Source organism: Primulina tabacum, chromosome 7 (assembly GCF_025594145.1).
Source record: "Primulina tabacum isolate GXHZ01 chromosome 7, ASM2559414v2, whole genome shotgun sequence".
In the NCBI taxonomy this organism is placed as follows: Eukaryota; Viridiplantae; Streptophyta; class Magnoliopsida; order Lamiales; family Gesneriaceae; genus Primulina; species Primulina tabacum.
Genome location: NC_134556.1, coordinates 1,750,285 through 1,769,081, shown reverse-complemented (window position 1 = coordinate 1,769,081; position 18,797 = coordinate 1,750,285).

Sequence of the window (18,797 nt, the reverse complement as noted above, 5' to 3'; positions counted from 1 at the left end):
AAAAATTTTCTTTTTAAAAGAACTTAAATGGCCTCATTCATAAAATCACTGGTGAATCAAGTTCAATATTTCAAAATATTGCAGCGGAAGAAAATCAAAGTTTTGCCAACAACAACGATTTAAAAATATCCAACAACTGATAAAAATTGTTTGCGAAGAAAATAACAACTGCTGCTCTGAGGTCCTCGGGTGCCACTACTGCCGACCCAAGCTGGCTCACTGGTCCCCGCCCTCGGCCCTGGCCTCATCAGTACCTACAACAATCAAGTCTAGTGAGCCTAAAGACTCAGCATGCATAAATCGCAGGTAACGAGTAAAAATCTGAATTAAAAATATGCATGAGATAAAATATCCTGTCCTGAGGCATACTGAAAATAATCTGTACTGAGCAATTATAATACGTGCATAACTGAACTGGAAGTCACTGTAAAAATATTTGCTCCTTAGAGCCTGTACTGAAATATCTGGTAAAATTTTCTGTTGAGATTATGTTTTACGCCTGTGGCCACTGCACTAAGCTGAACTGATCGGTAACTGGCTACCGGGGAGGCTGAAACTGAACTGAGCTGGCCGGTCACTGGCGACCGGGTGGTACCATACTGAACTGATCGGTCACTGGCGACCGTATAAAATAACACTCCCACATAGTGAATGAACCACAAGCCATATCGCATAAATCTCAAAAATAATCATTTTCTATTTAATGCACGTAAAATAATTAACTGGCATAATGAAAAATCCTGTAATTTTACCAACTGGATTGGATTGTATCGTTCCCAGGCTCGCTGCAACCTAACTGTGACATGAAAAATATGCAATAGCTTAAACATGACCAACTATGCAATTTACGTTTAAAAGATGCGACTATGACGCCTAATGACTTCGCATTTAATCATGACTCCGAGCCAACCTGAACCGACACTGAACCGACGTATAGTCATGATTAAAATACGCTGAAAAATCATAAAATAATGCTCCTAAAATGATAGGGTCGAAATCTAGGTGAAATGGAGGCCAAAACACGAAACGCTCTTTCGAGAGTCAATTTGGCACATTGCACCGTAAATTCTCGTACGACCTCAAAAATGATCCAAATGACGAACGGTCGAAAACATGACCTTCCCAACTCAATGAGGCACTGTCCAGTCCAAGGCCATGGGCTAAAAGCCAACCAAGAACTCAAACGACGCTTCTGAACAGCAGCATACTTGCTGTCAAAAAATACAGCAGCTGCGCACTACAAGACTTGCATTGGTTTCGAGACTATCGGCCATTAGGGGCGTGAACCACCGACCAGAGACTCTTACCAACATCCCAAGGAATGATTTGAACCATGGCTAAGGGCCCTAGGCCAGCCACAATCCGCATCACACCAAATCTTAACCGAAGGGTCCAACCGAGAGCAACGTGCATGCGTGTGTAGTGTTTATGCTATGATCGATGTCTTGCGTCGTTCCAGTGGCCATTTGATTGACCATGGCACGATCTAGACATCTAGGAGCATGATATGAACCGTGGCTAAGGGCCATAGGCCAACCAAGATCCACACCAAGCCACAAAAGAAACGAACCATATGCTGAAAAATGGAAGGGCCGAATGGGGAAAGGGGCTGTTCTGACGTTTTGATTAAAAACCGATGAACCATGGACCAAGCCACCAAAAGGGCAACTTAGTCACGTCTTAGACATACTAGGAAAGTGATCCAACCATGGATATAGGCCCTTGGGGCAGCCAAGATCAGATCCAACCCCTTGACACAAAACTGAAATTTTCGAACCACATTTTTCTGCACCTAAGGGACTTGCTGTCATTCTGAATTTCCAGCAAGCATGGGGCTGGTTTGAATGGACCAACATGGTCCTAATGCATCCTACTACATGTATACAAGCCTCCTTGGGAGCCTGGAATCGAACCAATCACCTGAAACCACAAAACTCAGAAAAACGTGAAGCTTGTCATGAAAGGGCCGAAATTCTGCATGTGTGTTCCAAAAATATTTTGACATGTATCTCGGTTTTTGCTTGCTAAAACATGATCATGTACTGAAAAATAAATGATAATATGACTTGATTGAGGTTTGAAAGAAATCTAGACATGCCTGGTTTCGTTTCGAAAGAAAACGAAAAGAAGAGACGAGACGGCGCGGAGGAGACGGAGTGGCTTGCTTCTCTACCTTTCTTGGCTCTCGATTTTTCTCCCTTTCTCCCTAGCTGCTATCCACGTTTTTTCTACTGAAAAGGGGTCTTATTTTCGGTGGAGGTGGAGGGGGAGTGATGGTTATGAAGGTGAGGAGAAGGGTGCACAAAAATAGGATCATATCAAGACCAAGTCCACTCCCCTTTTGAATTTGAATTTTGAATTGATATCAAATGAGTTGGTGGATGCTTCTAGGAGGTGGTGGCCGAAATTTAGCTTGATTCTAGACTAGGATATCTCCATTTATTTAATTAAATTGTGCTCCCAAAAATCCTAGAATTATCCTACTAATTACATGCAAAGAATTGGTCAAAGTTGGTGAGTTGGAAAATGAATCTTCTAGCACTAAGGGTGGCCGAAAAATGCATGATAAAATAAAGGGAAATGTTGATTATCTAGTCAACTAATAATCCTTGAAAGCCTTACTAATCCTTTAAATAATTTAGTGAGCTAACCCCTTAATTTAATAACTTAAATGAGTTCATTTCTTAATCACCTCAAATAATTAAATTAAATCTTCAAACCTTCCTTTCTAACTTAAATGAACTTAGTTACTAGCTAAATTAACTTCTGGAAATATTTCTCAAATCTTAAATTCTATCTCAAAACTCCAACTCCGGTCCGGCCTCACTGAAAATACTGAAATGCTAAAAATCAATCTACTGAACTGAAATAATGAAATAATTAACTTCAAACAAATGCATTTAAAATAATCATGCAATGAAGTCAATTAAATTTAGAAATCTAGAATTATGCATGGCTTATACGTCTACTGATTTACGGGTTCTACAATTTTAGTCACAACCAACTCCCTTCCTTCAAAAACATGTCATCATATTCATCACGTAATAAAACCTGCATATACATAAACTTTTCTTAAAATCAAGCATGCAATGTAATTTTCATAATTATATAAAAATCATATACATGATGCATAAACATTTAAAAACATGATAAATTTGTGCTCAGGGCGCTGTCAGGACTAAACTCTCACCCCGAGTGCAAAATGACCATTTTTCCGCAGGAAACCCAAAATGACTGTTTTACTCCCAGACCTCACAATTTCGACCCGAAACATACCAAACTCCTTAGAACACCTCAAAACATGTAAAAAGTATTTCTTAGATGTAAATGCAAGCATGTTTCAAAACTTAACCGATTCGTTTTAAAACTTGGACAGGGGTCCCGGTTTTAACCCGAATCGACCCGAAAATTAACCAAAATTTTCCAAAAATTTACTGCATCTTAACCACATCCTACCAGCCCCTAAACCTTGCATATCAAACCACTAAGGCCCCCGAAAGTGCCCAAATAGCTGCTGGACAGAACCCAAATTTTATGAACACCTCAAACCTTGAGGCCGTACCTAGCCAAACTCGAGCTTAGCCCAACCTAGACTGAACCCGACCTGAACTAGCTCACTCATGGACCGAGACCAGCTCGAGGACTAACCCCTGGGCTTTCCAAACTACACCCTTAGCCTCTCAAGTAATCAGACATGAGCACCACCGAAAAACAAAACACCACTCTCGCCCCACACGAGAACCACCTAGCCATAAACGTTCGAACCGCCAAAGGACCATGACTAGCCACTCTCAGCTCTCTCATAGCTCTGCCACGACCCGTGGGGTTGCCTCCTTGGTTGGGATCAAGCCATGCACAGCCTCCATGCAATAACTATCATTCCACTCACTACAAGCCTCGATCGAGACAGTTTTCACCCTGTAACCCTTCAACGCGACTAAGTCGTGACTCCAGCACCTAAATCCCTACAACATGGACGTTTCCAGCCCTCTAGTAGTGTAAGTCGAGAGCCCCTTGCCAAAACCAAGCAAGAAAACGTTAGTTTGCACAAGGTAAGCATGTGTAAGCCATTAAAAACGATGCACAGCCAATGAAAAATGAAAGATCTGAAATCCCCACTCACACACAGACATATCAGCATACATAGGGAGTGAATGATGAGAAAATAAGGGGCATGAGGTGTGCCTTATCGAATATATGCTTGCAAACTCGAAGAAGCGCGAGTGGGACGTGAAACAGAGAGGCGAGAAGAAGCTTTCTTGAAGAACAAAGGAGGATCTTGAAGTGGTTGTTGTTTGCTGCTATTTTCGACGTGAAAGGGGATGCTAAAGGAGGGGTCGGTGGCTGCTAGGGAAGAAATAAGTTTAGGGTGGCTTAATTGGGTTTTTTAAAATAATTCATTAAGCACTAATGAGCCCTAGAAAAATCTAAAAGGGTTTTAAGCCCATTTAGCATAAAAACAAACTCATCAAGCCCAAAAACACACCTGAAAAATATTTCGTTAAGATACGTTTTAGAAAACATTGGCCGAGATTAATTAATTAAAATTACTCAAGTAATAAAAATATTTTTCCTGATAGTCTTCGTTCATCGTTCGAGCGCGAAATGCAACTTAAAATCCTAATGCAAGAAAATTTAAATAAAACCTGAATTAAAACATAAATTCATGAAATAAATATGCATTTAATGCATTAAAACAATTTAATAATATACAAAGAAATTTATTAATTTGCATGCAAGTGGTTTACGTGGATCTTCAAATTTTCGAGACGTTACATACAGTGAAGCAGCAATAGCAAGGAAGAAGAATTGAAAGGAGAAAGATTGAAGGCAGAAGCAGGAATAATTCCTCAACACACGTCAAATCACTGAGAATTCCTTTCATTCCTTCTCAACTATATTTTCTTCATTATATTTAAACATGGATTTGCACTTTTGTTTTGAATTTACGGAGTAGACTTTTATAGACTAAGACATGATAGGTCCAAGACAAATTATTTTTGATATTTTGAGTCTGATTCAATTCTATTATTTATTTTTATTCATTGATTGATGACGTTTATAATGCGTTCTTTTAATCTGGCTAATTAAATTGAATATTTGTTGGTAAATATAAACCGGAAGGCGATATTTTAATATTTGCTTTATATATCAATCAACAGATGGTTAAACCGACAACAAACAATATTCGATTTCAGTGTGCGACTTTAGGTTGCAAAACTGAAATTTCATAGCGACTTAATGCGGTTGAATCTAATTAAATTCATTTAGGAATAATTGGACTATTAGATTTAATAAGATTTATTAATTCAAGAAATCGTTTAATAGATAATTTTTGAAATTTCGGCGTGAATTAAGTAATTAATTTATTGGATTAAAATTTGACACATGGATTATAAGTTTTTCTTGGTACCGTTGTGCGCCTTAGTGGTTTCTAAATAATTCGAATTTTCGTCTAAATTAATAGTTTGGATTATTGATTTATTAATTTATTTATATTGTTTAAATTAATTTCAAGTAATTTATCTCATCTCACTTGGATTTGATTAGCCTAAATTAGGAAAAATAATTCATATTTTAGTTGTTTGAACTTTTCATGTTCGCAATTTTGATTTTTATGTTAACAAAACTTTCTATTTTGTTTCTAATGAATATACCTAAATGCGCAGAAACTCGAACTGATCAGGATTCGAACCGATCAGTTATCGAGCCAAAACTGAAGCTATCGAGACGCAAACTGAAAGTGACAACTAATCGCCCAAACTTAACCGGTTCAACTGATAGTCCAACTGATAGATGGTTCAGCAGAAGACCTTCAGAAGCCCGACCAGCTGATGAAGAGCTCAACTGACCAGTTCAACTGAAGCAGTGAAATTAGTTCAGCTGACGATCCAACTGATTTTACCGAACTAGTTCAAGATCAGTTCAACTGGCCTATTCAAAACATCAGTTAGGATACGACCAGTTTGCAGAACACGACAAGCTTATCAAAGTGGAATCCTGTTGTGCTTAACGGTATAAAAGCAATTGTACGATCAAAGTATAATAGTGAACGTTGCAGCAGAGCTTAAAGCCAAGAACGAATTCAAACTGCAACGAACATATTTAATGAGTTTTCGTGTACGGTCAGATTGCCTCTATAAATACAAGATCAAGACCATCAACAAACAAGTGTGTGTGTGAAAATCAAAAGAAGAAGGGAACGCATAATGCACATAAGCTTACAAGAAGCAATCAGCCCAGGTTTGAGACAACACTTCAAAGTGTTATCAGCTTAGATTATAAGCACTTTTCCATTAGTGTGTGAGAAAACCTTTGTGCTGTATTCATAGATCAATTCTCACACAAGCACACACAATCACTCACATACATACAGAAAATAGGGAGTATTGGGTAGTTGAGTGAGTCTTGCGTAAAGAAAAATAAACTTGTGTATCTAGTATTTAATAGATAGATGTTAAACAAGTGTTGGCTGGAAGGTGTTGCATTCAGTCTAGACTAGCAGTTCAGTTAAGCAGTATGGTAAGTCCTAAGCTGAGTGGGTTTGTACAAAACATTGTATAAATCAAAGTCTTCTAGTGGAACCTAGCTGAGATGGTAGAAGGGGTGACGTAGGAGCAGTGAAGTTTTCGAACATCCATAAACATATATTGTGTATTTAATTGTTTAAATATTGTTTTTAAACTGGTTTGAACAGTTAGAGCATCCGTCAGTTCAGTTTTCACCATAACTGAACTGATATATGTCACAACTTATTCCCTTTACTTTCATTTATTCAGTTACACTCGATCTAATTCATCGGTGTTTACATTCTTAGAACACGAGCTATTACAACTCATTGAGAATATTGTGTTTGAAGCACCCTCGCAGTTACCAAAAACCGATCATATCACTAGTATTTAAACATCGATCTCTGTGGGTACGATACATGAGATCATCATCCAATCACTATTACTTGACTTAGTCCGTTTCAAGATTTATTCCCAACCGAAATCATCAATCAAGTTATTGGTGCCGTTTTGCGGAGATCGAATTGCTTAATATTAGGATTTATTATTTTCTTGAGATTAGGTTTTTATTTAATTTTAATTAACGATTTTACGCATATTTTACGTTTAAAGTTTTTTTTATTTTCAAGAATTACCTAACTGTGTATGAGTCGTGCTAAAAGAGACACAAAATTAGAGCCATTTGATACAGAGATTGAGAAAACTTTTCGACGGAGACGTAGAGCACAAAGGGAGAAATCCTCAGACTCTGACGTGGAAGAACAATTAAATCAGAGGACAAGGTTGAAACAGCAGAGATGTAAGCAATGGCCAATGACATGTTTGCTGTTTAAAATACTACTATAAATTTTTATATCTTTTGTTGACTAAATCTCAAAATACATTTAAATGTATACATGCAATAACAACTGTCAACCACCCATTTCAAATATAAGTATGAAACTACTGGTACAAATTACTACAGTAAAAAATAAGAGAAATCGTCAAACCCTAGACTGTCGTGTAAAATAAATAAAATTTTAAGCATGTAAAAATCCTAACAAACCATCGACATGTAAAATTAAAATTGAATGAAAATAACCATATTCACTCCTAACTCATAAAGATAAAGTACGAAAAAGGTATGGTCCTCAGGTTAACGTGCGCACATCCAACTTCGCCTACTCAGTTTTCGGCGCCTCCAATCTCCTCATCAATATGCTCACCTGCATCATTCACACCTAGTGAGTCTAAAGACTCAACACCCTGAATCGTTATAACAAGTACATATACATAGCATGCAACAATTAAAAGTACTGTAATTAAAAATACATTTTATGAGCTTCAAGTTGTAAGCATAAACATAAAATGATAAAACATAAACGTGTTCCTATCGCATCATATCAACCTATACGTATTCACTTTTCTTTATTTGAATTGCGTTCATTAGTTGTGATTTTCGTATCATCGTATTAGTTGATAGATCCATCTATGTATAACCGCGGTGCCCGACGGTGGGGACATCGGTGACAATATTACCTATTTATTGAACCTTGACCTTACATGTCATCGTATTATCGTATCATCATATTAGTCACAACTAACTCCCTTCCCCAAAAAATAAAAAACATGTCATCGTATTCATCACTTATAAAAATCATGCATATACGTAAATTTACTTAAAATCAAGCATGCGGCGTATTTTTTATGTTTCCATAAAAAGTCATGTTTGTGATATCATAAAAGTTTAAAACATGAAAATTTTGTGATCAGGCGCTGCTAACTCGACTCCAAACAAAATTGGAATTCTTCTTTGTCAAGGTGGTCATGGGCACCACAATAGAAGAAAAGGCCTGAATAAACTTCATATAGTACCATGCAAACCCCAAGAAACTGCGGATCTCTGTCACACTCTTTGGCGCTGGCCTCTCAGACTGCCTCGACCTTACTGAGATCAAACTCCACACCATCTCGAGATATGATGTGGCCCGAGAATGCCACTCTATCATCCAGAACTTCCAGTTACCGAACTTGGCATATAGTCGACGGTCCTGCAAAACCTGTAGCGCTGTCCTCGGATGCTAAATGTGCTCCTCTCTGCTCTTCGAATAGATCAGGATGTCGTGTATGAAAACTATGACGAACTGATCCAAATACAGCTAAAACACACGATTAATGATATCCATGAAGCTGGTGCGTTCGTCAATCCGAAGGGCATCACCATAAACTCATAGTGCCCATAACGCATCCTGAAAGTCGTCTTATGCACATCAAACTCTCTCACCTTCAGCTGGTGGTATCATGATCAGAGATCTATCTTCGAAAACACTGATCAAATAGATATTCAATCCTAGGAAGATGATATTTATTCTTAATTGTGACTCGGTTCAGCTCCCGATAATCAATCCAAAGCCACATGCTGCCGTCATTCTTCTTAACAAACAGTACCGGTGCGCCCCATGGAGAAAAGCTAGGGCGAATGAAGCCCTTGTCCAGCAAGTCATGTATCAGATCCTTCAACTCTTTCATATCTGCAGGTGCTAGACGATAGGGGGCCTTAGAGATTGGAAATGTACATGGCATCAGCTCGATAGAAAAGTCCACCTCTCTGTATAGTGGAATGCCTGAAACATCATCCGGGAAAACGCTGGGAAAATCTTGACCACCTTGACGTCCTCTAGCCTCTGGCTGACCTGCTCGGTTACTGTCACAATACTCAAAAAAAATTTTTGGCAGCCTCGCCTCATGAGCTTCCTCGCACATATGCAAGAAATGATGTACGGCTTCTGCTGGTGTGTGGTTGCCTCAAAAATAAATGGCTTACCGCTGGACGGTCGGACAGATACTGACCTCCGTCAAAAATCGATAGTGGCTCCATTCAAAGAAATCCAGTCCACGCCCAAAATATTATCAAACTCGGGCAATGGTAGCACAATCAAATCTGCTTGCACAACATTTTTTGTAACCGAAGCTCCAATCTCTTCACAATATGTGAGATAAACATCTGATCTCTGGACGGATCGAAACTCTGAATCCCATATCCATAGCCCCTGGTATCATTCCTAGTCGCTTGACTAATGACTCGGATATAAATGAAAGTGTAGCTCTGGAATCTACCAATGCATACGTAATTACACCTGAAATATATATCCTTCATGCGACAAAACATACGATCAAATCTGATCGTGTTGAAATTTAAGAGATTTACTATCAGTATTATCCCTAAAATCCTCGAAAAAATCACTGATTTAATCCTAGTGTCCCATCAAAAATTTTGAATTTTACATAAAAAATTCCGGAAATTACAATTTGACCCTTAAAGTTTCGAATTCTTTACAGTTTGGCCCTTCAATTTTCTATTTTTCGAAACAAGGTCCCTGAAATTTTGATTATTGCATTTTTGGTCCTTAAAGCTCTTAATTACATCAACTCAAACCTTAAGTCCACCTATTAGAACATGTAACTAATTTACTCTAAGTTCTCAATCCAATAATAATTCACACAACATAATCATTAAAGCAGTCGAGGCGGTAAATAAAAATTTTAAATGTAAGGGCTACCGGTGATAAGTGTGGAGTTTAGCTCAGCCACCGCCTCCTCTACACGCATCACATAGGCCCTTCCAGTTGTGCGGCCCTTGTTCCTAAGGTAGTCAGCTGCTTTATGGCTCTCCTCTTGTAACGTCCAAAAGTCAACCTACGTAAACCACATTCATGCAAAGGGATTAAATTGCTTAATTATTTTATTTAATTGATTTTAAATGCTTACATTATGCATATTATAAGGTTAAGAATCTAATTGCATGATTTTATGAAAAACGTAGATTGTACCCGAATATTCGATAATAAGCTGGGGAAATAGAGACCGGAGACGATCAAGATAAAATAAATATTTTTCAATAATATTTTCAAGGCTCATTAATATGATCAAATATGATTGAATTTTTCTAAAAATGATAGAGTTCAAATTATTTTACGAGACGAGCTTGACTTTATCCGAGAAGTCGTCTTGGGCAAACAAGGGACTTTTAAAAGACCAAAATTATTAATTTTGAAAACTAATTTTTATAAACATTTATTTTTCAATTAAATAGGTGTTATTGGGCCTAAATGACATAAGATTAGCACGCCCAATTGCTCCTAAACTCAAAGGCCCAAAACCTAAACTCATTAACATGCAAATTAAAATCTATAAAAAAAGAAATCCTAGGTATTTTGAGAGGCCATTCAGCTGAAATCACACACAATTTTCGAAAACTTGGAGAGGGAGAAAACAAGGAGTCTTCGTCATCCGTTCGTTCTTCTTCACACCGCACGCCTACGATCATATATTTGAGCATTATAAAATGCAAATGCACGTTTCTAACTTCTTTTGACGCATCATTGAAACCATATAATGCATGTTTGGTTTGTTTTTGCATGAAAAATACGTATGCATGATACATTAAAGGATATAACAATTATTTTCAAAGTTTCGATGATTTCACGCATGTTTGATAAACGTTATGATTTCCAAGGGATTGGCTGCCAACATAGGATGTTTGATAAGTGGAACATGGTCAATATAAGGTTGAAACGAGGGCTATAATCGAACTTGGCTAGGAATAAGAGTCTTGGGGTCTTCTTCCTAGGGTTTCCAACGTGTGCCATGAGTTGAAGGCCATGGCTAGGAGGGAGGGTGCACTGGGGCTCGGTCAAGGTTTGTTAGGGCTCGGTGTGGGACGTGACTAAGGACTAGGATGAGTCCTAGCATGGCTAGGACTCAAGGGCTGCTGGTAGGGAAGAGTCCACAACCGCATGGACTCTTCCCATGCACGCATTGGTGCGGCTGCTGAAGGTTTGGCTCGCGGCTTGGTTGGGGATGGTTAGGCTGGTTCAGTAGGGTCTAGGAAAGATGGCCAAGGGTCGGAATAGGGACATGGACTCGTGCAGCCAGGGTTCATGATGGCTCAAAAGATAGGGGCCGCGACTCTAAGGAACAAAGAGATAGGGCTCTAGGTCGTGCAGAGGGACTTCTTGCGTGGGCTGGGGGGCTGGTGCATGGTCTTGGTGGATTCAAGTAGGATTAGGGTCAAGTATAGTCAAGGGTGGCTCGGTCATAGCTCAAGGAAATTGGGCCGTGGCTCAAAGGAAGTGAGCTAGGGTTTGGTTTTTGGGTTAGGAGAAGAAAGGGTTCGAACCATGGTCCACGGGGGTCGGTTCATGGTTCACAAGGGTCTTTTAGGTATAAAAAGTTTATGTTTAAAGTTTGGAAAGAAAATATTTAAGTTGGAATTAATTCGAGAATTAAACGCTTCACGAATTAGTAATTAAGGAATTTAATCGAAATCATCGAGTTTACGTTAAATAAAAGTCAAATTTAAGCTTAAATAATTATTTAAGATAGTTTCGAGGCACTAAGAACAAAAATAGGTCAAAATCGAGAAATTTTATGTCCAAGGGCAAAACGGATCATTTTTCACTTGGGTAGTACGAAAAGGGTTGGCAGTGACGCGAAAGATTATAACGCATGCTAAATGATATTTTAAAATATTTATGATAAAAATATGATATTTTATTATTTATAGTAAAGGTGTGCAATTTTTACTGTTAATAATTCTATATTTCAAATATGGAAATGACATGATATTTTATAATTAAAAAAAATGAAAAATATTTTGAAGGATGTGAATTGAATGTGACAAAGAGGATATGATATATTATTTTTGGTAATATCGGGAGGGAGAAGGCCCCAGAGAGAACCGGTTTACGGGAGAAGGCCCCAAAGGGAGCCTAATAATCGTATTTCCATTTTACGTCGGTGCCTAGTGCCCATCCCCATGCGCAATGGTGAGCTAAGGCTGATCAGTCAGTCCAGATGATAAAATCTAGTCACTTTCAAGGAATAAACTTTAACCAAAATGATAACTATTGAAAGCTTTACGATTTGACGATTTATGATTTATTTATTCTTACAAGTATATTTTAAATAAAAGTATGATTTTAATGCATGTGCTTGTATATATATTATTTTTTACTCATTTTTAGAACGTGTTGAGTCATTAGACTCGCTAGATTTGAATGCTGCAGGTGATGATGATATTGAAGGAGGCGCTGACGCTTGAGTAGATCGAGTCTGGCAGTACACTACCCCCAGGGAACACTTATTTCCGCATTAGGTTGATAGTCAAAGTTTTAAAGGATTTTGTTAATGAGTTAATTAGAGATTTTTATGCTTTATTTTGAAGTTAGTTTTAATCATGTTAAAGAATGAAGCTGAATGTTGTTAATTGACGATTTATGAATTTTTATGCACTTGAGATTTTAAATGTTAAATTATTTTGATTTATTGAAATATAGAGTATTTTGAATTGCAAGTTTCGAATTTTGAAAAAAAAAAATTAGTAAGATTCTAAAATTAAAAAGTAGGAGACATTTCAGTTGGTATAAGAGCGAAGGATCCCCAAAGGGTTGTGTTACTACCACTTCGAGTAGCTCAAGAAGTCACGCCTCAAGTATGTGAGTTTTTACTACTTTAGATTTTCTATGCTGAACTTTAAATGTCTTTATGATGCATGATATAGAGGTTAGATGAATTTTTAATTAAAATGTTAAATGCACGTTGGTTACGTGATATGGATGATTTGTACAGAGATACCTCCTAGACGGATTCTACGTAGTAATAATGATGATAGATAGGAGGAGGAGATTCTACAGCCTCCAACTAATCAAGATGCTAGTGCCCATGTACTAGCCGGTATGGCTCGTTCACAAGAGCAGCACATGGAAAATGGGGCGAAGGTCCAACCGGAAGCTGTCTATGTAACGTACCGTACTTTTAACTATTTTAAAATTCGATTAAAAATAAACTGTTCATCCAAAAATAATTGAAATAAAAAAATCATAAATAAAGTTTGCTAAAAACACTTGTTTAAACATCGTAACCAAAAACATGTGTGGCGCCCAGTTTAGAAAATTCATAATTATTCCCTTACTGAGTGCCATATTTTCTACAATATTTCTTTATTGAACTGCTATCTTTATTTTTACGATTATTATTATTAAAAAAATAATGTAGATAAAAATTTAAATATTTTCTAATATTATTAAAAGATTATATACAAATATTTACATTCTTATTTCAAATATGTACAATTATTTTACAGCGGAAGTTGAACATTTATTTATAAACAGATCATCACAACTTTCAAATGCTCTTATTTCAAATTCAGTTATTTTCCTCCTGTTCCAATTCTGGAGTTCCTGTCTCTGGAAGTTACAATATACGAAAAGAAACAGAGGGTTAAGTCTTTGAGGACTTAGTGAGTTTAAATTAGTATATAACTTTTAAATAGCGCTTCATAATAATTATGCATGAAATAATAGGCATAACAAATAAGATGTTATGAATTCTATGAAATGTTAAAATTATGAAGAATAATAACTAAATGAAAATTTCATAAATTAACATTGGTGGCGCTAATTAAGCATTTATAAGATCATTTTACGAGCCGGGTGAACCATTCTTAGGAACAAAATATTCGATGCGTGTTGTTCAGATGAACCATATACCCGGGACTTTTGACCCGTTGTTCATGGACTCACTTTCCGAGGCCGAAGCCACGTTGTACAGTGGACTCGATTTCCGGACCGAAATCTAGTGTCCATTACTCCATTCATTAATGGTATATCAATCCATTCATAAATATGCAAGAAAATATATCAGTAATTGAAATGAATTGTAGATGATATTTGAACATTAAATAAATGCTATTGAAATTTCCAGGCCAAATGACAAAGGCTTTAATAGAAGAATGAATAGTAATTTTCTCACCTGATATCTTACAGTTTAGGCTTGATTAGTAATTCGAGTTGCTAGAGCAAGTCCTAAAAATATATTATGAATGATATTTATATGTTAGAGTTTTTAACTAGCTGATCATTTCCAGATTATTTTTGTCCAGAATTTAACCTGGTTGATTTTACTTAAGTTTGCAAAATTCATATTAATTAGAAGATATCTCTAAACATTGCGAAAGTTGGCCAAAAATTCGGAGACATCACCAGGAAGGTTCGGCCACCGGAAAAACACCGATACGGCGGCGCGTGAGGTGCACGCGCCGACGGTTCCGGCGCATGACTGGCCTTCCGGCGGCCACGTGCGATCGGGTTTTTTTCCAGCATATGTAACTTTTTAAGATCTTTAGTTCTTATGTTGAATGTATTTTCAAATTCCTATCCGATAAATACCAGATTTAAATATCGTCCTATGGAGAACTAAGGTGCTCCGCATTCTGAAAATGTTTGTTCTTGCAATATTTTGGGACGACGGACGGTATGTACCTTATCTATGCAACAAGAGGTACAACTTTTGTGTTCAAGTCAACCTCTAGTTTGGTGTGTAGCTATAAGAAAGATGAGCGTAGATTACCTTGCTTGAAACGGGATTCCGTTGCCGTTTCTCGGAATATCTTTGTTAGATTTTCTTGTTTTTGATCGATCCTTTTACGTCACCTTCAGTGCTATATTGTTTTACGATATGAGGTGAATAGTTGGTGATTTATTGGAATTTTTTGGTAAGGTTTATGGATTTTCTTCTATTTTTTCTTCCTCTTTTTCCCTTTCCTTCTTCTTCCTTCTTTCGTTTCCTTCTCTCTCGGGTGGTTTGGGAATTGAAAGGAAGTAAGTGTTCAGTTATATATAGCCGAGAATCCATACTTATCTTTATTAATTATATAATTTTTTATTTTATTTATTTATTTATTAAATGGAAAAAATATTATGTTTATCCAAACTTAATATTATTATATTCTTGTATCTAATTATTATATTATATTAAACTTATGTATTGAACCTAATTATAATTTATCTTACATTGAAACTATTGATTATTGTACTTAATTACTTAGCATATATGTTGAGCTTAATTATAATATTTTAATATATTTTGGGTATTTGGTTTTGTAATAAGAATCTCATAGTACTTCATGAATTTTTTAAGTATATTGTGATGTATTTTAATATATTTCTAGATACTTTAGACTAATAAAGTTTATACCGAAAAATAATGTGGAAAAAATTCTAAAATGAAAACAGTAAAATTTATACTAATAAACTTTAAAAATGCATTTATGCACCTTTGTGTTTAGGGTGTCACAATATCCTCTCCTTTAAAAAATCTAGTCCCCAGATTTAAGAGTTATTGGAATAAATGTGGATATTGACATCTCATATCTTTCTCTGTTTCCCACGTTGCTTCTTCAATGTTGTGGTTTTTCCATAAGACTTTTATCAACTGAATTGGTCGACCACGGAGTTCCTTTATTCTTTGGTCCAAAATTTTCATAGGTTGTTCTTCATAGGTTAGATTTTATTCCAGATCTATCTGTTGGTGGTCAATCAATTGGGATGAGTCTACTTTGCATTTCCTTAATTGTGATACATGGAATACGTTATGTATATCAGAGATATTTTCGGGTAGAGATAGACGATAAGCCACATTGCCTATTCATTCTATCACTTCAAAGGGTCCCACAAATCGAGGATGCAACTTTCCCTTCTTTCCAGTACGCTTGATTCCTTTTCTTGGTGATACTTTTAGTAATACGTAATCTCCGACTTCAAATCTCAAATCTTTCCGCCTCTTATCTGCATAACTCTTCTGTCGAATTTGAGCTGTTTGTATTCGTTGCCTGATAAGTTGTATTTTGTCGATAGCTTCTTGTATAATGTCAGGCCTGATTGCTCGTTCTTGTCCATTCTTTGTGCCTCTCCATTCATCCATATCCCAGTTAAGAGGAGAGCGACATTTTCTTCCATATAATGCTTCATATGATGCCATTTTTATTGAGGACTGATAACTATTGTTGTATGAAAATTCAACTAGAGGCAAGTGCTTTCCCCAGTTTGCTCCAAAATCCAGCACACATGCGCGAAGCATGTCTTCCAATATTTGAATGGTTCGTTCAGATTGACCATCAGTTTGCGGATGTGCTGCTGTTCTAAAATTTAATTTGGTACCAAGGCATTCCTGATGTTTTTTTCATAATCTTGACGTAAACTTTGGATCTCTATCAGATACTATGGTAGTAGGGATACCATGTAACCGTATAATTTCCTTCTGATAGAGTTCAGCAAATTTTTCCACCCCATATTTGTGACTAAATCCGGCCAAGTGCCCACGTGAATGGATGTGTACCCATTCTCTTACTTCTTTCAGTTTCCAAACAAGCCATGCTAATATTTCTACTTAAAGCATCAGCCACTACATTAGCTTTACCTGATTGATAAAGAATGGAACAATCGTAATCTTCCAAAAATTCAATCCATCTTCTTTGCCTCATGTTCAGCTCTTTTTGAGTAAATAAATACTTCAAGCTTTTGTGGTTTGTATAAATATCAAAAGTGGAACCGTACAAGTAGTGTCTCCATTTTGCTAATGCAAACACCATTGCTCCTAATTCCAGATCATGAGTTGGATAATTTAACTCGTGATTCTTTAATTTTCTAGATGCATATGCAATAACTTTATCGTTTTGCATTAATACACATCCAAAGCCTTCTTTTGAGGCATCTGTATAAACCATAAATCCTTTTGTCCCTTCTGGTAAAGCTAATACAGGTTCATTAGTAAGCACTTCTTTTAATTTCCAAAAACTTTTCTCACACTCATCATTCCACAAGAAAGGGTTGTCTTTGCGAGTTAGCTGTGTCAGGGGAACAACAATTTTCGCAAAATCTTTAATGAATCTTCGGTAGTATCTTGCTAGGCCGAGAAAACTTCTAATTTCTGTGATGTTGATTGGTTGTTTCCAGCGAGATATGGCTTCTATTTTTGCAGGATCTACTTTCAGTCATTTCTTAGAGATAAAATGGCCAAGAAATGACACTTTTTCAAGCCAAAATTCACACTTACTGAATTTGGCATACAATTGATGTTCTTTCAAAGTTTTGAGAATCAATCGTAGATGTTGAGCATGTTCCTCATGACTTTTTGAAAATATCAAAATGTCATCTATGAATATGACCACGAATTTGTCCAAGAATGGTTGAAATATTCGATGCATCATATCCATGAAAGCTGCAGGAGCATTGGTTAATCTGAATGGTTTTACCACAAACTCATAGTGTCCATAACGGATATTAAAAGACGTTTTGGAGATGTCATCCTCCTTAATTCTTAATTTGTAATATCCTTGTCGCATATCAAGTTTTGAATATACTTGAGACCCTTGTAAGACATCAAATAATTCTTCGATATGCGGTAGAGGATATTTGTTTTTGATGGTAACATTGTTAAGTTCTCGATAATCAATGCATATCCTTAGAGTTCCATCTTTCTTTTTGACAAATAATACAGGAGAACCTCATGGAGATGTACTAGGCCGGACGTATTTCTTGTCCATGAGCTCTTGTAATTGAAGTTTTAATTCTTTTAACTCTGAAGGTGCCATTCGGTATGGAGTTTTAGATCTGGGTTGTGCTCCAGGTATTAGATCAATTCAAAATTCTACCTCTCTCTGAGGAGGTGAAGTATTGATCTCTTCAGGAAAAACCTCTGGAAATTCTTGTACAACTGAGATTTCTGAGATATTGAATTGATCCATTGGCTTATTTATCAAATAACCTAGAAATCCTTGTCCGTTGTCCTTTATTATAGCCTTAGCTTCTGCTGTTGATACTATTTCCATGGTATGGTCAGCTTTGGAATTGATTGGATGAGAAGTTTGAAGATAAACTTCTTTTGTGTAGCAATTGAGCTGGGCTTGGTGTCTAAATAACCAGTCCATTCCTAGAATAATATCATAGTTCTTGATAGGTAATTCAATCAAATATGCTAGATATTCTTTTTCTTGGAAGTTTAAGGGACAGTTTTTGTAAATGATGTCAGTAATCATTTTTGTCCCTAAAGGTGAGCTAATTTCGAAGCTATATGGTAGCTGCTCAAATAACAGTGGTACTTTATGTACAAAAACTTTTGAGATAAAAGAATGAGTAGCTCCTGGATCAAATAAAGTTTTTGCAGAACTGGATAATATGGTAACAGTAACTTCTACGACTGCAGTGGGGTCAATTTCCTCCTCTTTGTTTCCTAAGAGAGCATAGGCTCGAGCGGGTATCTTTGGCTTTGTTGTGGGTTGAGTCTTCTGCGTATTTTTTGTACAATCTTGAATACGGTGTTGCTCACTTCCGCAAATAAGACATTTCCCAACTTTTCTCCAGCACTTTACTTCTTCATGATTTGGTAATCCGCAATATCCACACTTCTTACTATTGTTTCTTGGAACTTTTCCTTTGATAGCTTCTCCTTGCCTGAATGATTGTGTTCGTT